Source organism: Arachis stenosperma, chromosome 9, assembly GCF_014773155.1.
Source record: "Arachis stenosperma cultivar V10309 chromosome 9, arast.V10309.gnm1.PFL2, whole genome shotgun sequence".
NCBI classification, from domain to species: domain Eukaryota; kingdom Viridiplantae; phylum Streptophyta; class Magnoliopsida; order Fabales; family Fabaceae; genus Arachis; species Arachis stenosperma.
In genome coordinates, this window is record NC_080385.1 from 75852074 (window position 1) to 75855054 (window position 2981).

Genomic DNA, 2981 nt, shown 5'->3' on the forward strand with positions numbered 1-2981 from the left:
GATGAGGGCACATGACTTCATTTATGTATCACGTGCCTGGCGATTTTGGGAAGTTTTCAGCAACCAATTTTGGCGCCAAAATGCACATAAAAGCCAAGGATTGAAGGGGATTGACATCATCATGTTCACACACACACTAGGATTAGTTTTAGTTTAGTTTAGAGAGAGAAGCTCTCACTTCTCTCTAGAATTAGGATTAGGTATAGGTTAATCTCTCTTCTTAGATCTAGGTTTAATTCATGCTTTGATTCATTTTTCCCTTATCAATTCTTACTCTTCCCTTCTCCCTCTCTCTAGTTATGTACTTTAATTCTTGCAATTCTTCATTTTGTTATGGATCTAGTGTTGTTCTTTTATTTTCTTTTAATAATGCAATTTGAGGTAATTCATGTGATTGTGATGTTGTTGATTGTTGTTTTGTTAATTCTTTGTAATTGTTAGTTGTTGATCCCTTTTATTCTTACAAATAAGAATGCTTTCTTTCATTACCCTCCAAGTGTTTGATGAAATGCTTGAGAGGATGTTAGAGTAGGATTTTATGTTCTTGGCTTGAGAAGGTAACTTAGGATTTCTTGAGTCACTAGTGTCCAATTGATTGATAGTTGATAGACATTAACTCTAGCCTTCATTAATCCAATTAGCGGAAAGCTAGGACTTATGGACTAGGATTGATATAACTCACTTGACTTTCCTTTGTTAATTGATTTAAGGATGACTAAGTGGGATTAATCCTTGCAACTACCATACTTGTGGCTAGTGATAATGATGAAGACCCTTGACAACCAAATCTTGCCAAGACCATTTTGTTAATAAAGTTTTCTTACCATTTACTATTCATGTTTCTCATCTAAAACCCCAAAATAACTCACAACCAATAACAAGACACTTTATTGTAAATCCTAGGGAGAACGACCCGAGGTTTAAATACTTCGGTTTATAGATTTTAGGGGTTTGTACTTGTGACAAACAAATTTTTGTATGAAAGGATTATTGTTTGGTTTAGAAACTATACTTTACAACGAGATTTCATTAGTGAAATTCTAAACCGTCAAAAATCCAATTGTCAGAGGTCTTGCATGCTCCACTCCCTTGTGTTCTTCTTTGAATTCTTTCACCTCTTTGCAAGCTTCCTCAATTTCAACCTCTTCTTCTTGGTAGCTTTCTTCTAATTCAATCTCTTCTTTATTGCTTACCAAGGACATGGGAGGTTGTGCATCTTCGTCTTCTTCCATATGTGAGGGTGGAAAGTTCTCTAATTCACTGGAGTATAAACTCTTTTGATTGGTTTCCTCACTTTATTCCATAGGATCTTGCATTGTATCTCTTGGAAAGGAATTTGCTTGTTCCCCTTCCTGGTTCTTGATCATCGTCTGCACATAATTTTCTACATTTTTGACACTCGTCTTTATATCATGTAGGAATTCTTTCATGAGAAGTTCAAGATCTGATGGTATTTGATGAGTGAATAATTTATACGCTTTTTGGCATTGTTTTTAGTATGTTTTTAGTATGTTTTAGTTAGTTTTATTATATTTTTATTAGTTTTTAGTTAAAATTTACTTTTTTGGACTTTACTATGAGTTTGTGTGTTTTTCTGTGATTTCAGGTATTTTCTGGCTGAAATTGAGGGACCTAAGAAAAAATCTGATTCAGAGGCTGAAAAGGACTGCAGATGCTGTTGGATTCTGACCTCCTTGCACTCGAAGTAGATTTTCTGGAGCTACAAAAGCCCAATTGGCGCGCTCTCAATTGCTTTGGAAAGTAGACATCCTGGGCTTTCCATCAATGTATAATAGTCTATACTTTGCCCGAGATTTGATGGCCCAAACCGGCGTTCCAAATCAGCTCAAAACTGCCCGGCGTTAAACGCCGGAACTGGCACAAGAATGGGAGTTAAACGCCCAAACTGGCACAAAAGCTGGCGTTTAACTCCAAGAAAAGTTTCTACACATGGAAGCTTCAATGCTCAGCCCAAGCACACACCAAGTGGGCCTGGAAGTGAATTTTTATGTAATTTACTCATCTTTGTAAACCCTAAGCTACTAGTTCTCTACAAATAGGACCTTCTGCTATTGTATTTTCATCTTTAGATCTTTGAATCTTTTGATCACGTTTTGGGGGCTGGCCTCACGGCCATGCCTAGACCTTGTTCTTATGTATTTTCAACGGTGGAGTTTCTACACACCATAGATTAAGGTGTGGAGCTCTGCTGTACCTCGAGTATTAATGCAATTACTATTGTTCTTCTATTCAGTTCAATTTATTCTTGTTCTAAGATACTCATTCGCACCCAAGAACATGATGAATGTGATGATTATGTGACGCTCATCATCATTCTCACTTATGAACGCGTGCCTGGCAACCACTCCCGTTCTACAAGCAAACAAGGCTTGAATGTTTATCTCTTGGATTCCTTAATCAGAATCTTCGTGGTATAAGCTAGAATTGATGGCGGCATTTAAGAGAATCCGGAAGGTCTAAACCTTGTCTTTGGTATTCTGAGTAGAATTCAAGGATTGAATGACTGTGACGAGCTTCAAACTCCTGAAGGCTGGGCATTAGTGACAGACGTAAAAGAATCAATGGATTCTATTCCAACCTGATTGAGAACCGACAGATGATTAGCCGTGCTGTGATAGAGCGCGTTGAACATTTTCACTGAGAGGACGGGACTGTAGCCACTGACAACGGTGATGCCCAACATACAGCTTGCCATGGAAAGGAGTCAGAAGGATTGGATGAAGACAGTAGGAAAGCAGAGAGACGGAAGGGACAAAGCATCTCCATACGCTTATCTGAAATTCTCACCAATGAATTACATAAGTATCTCTATCCTTATTTTATGCTTTATTCATATATCATCCATAACCATTTGAATCTGTCTGACTGAGATTTACAAGGTGACCATAGCTTGCTTCATACCAACAATCTCCGTGGGATCGACCCTTACTCGCGTAAGGTTTATTACTTGGACGACCCAG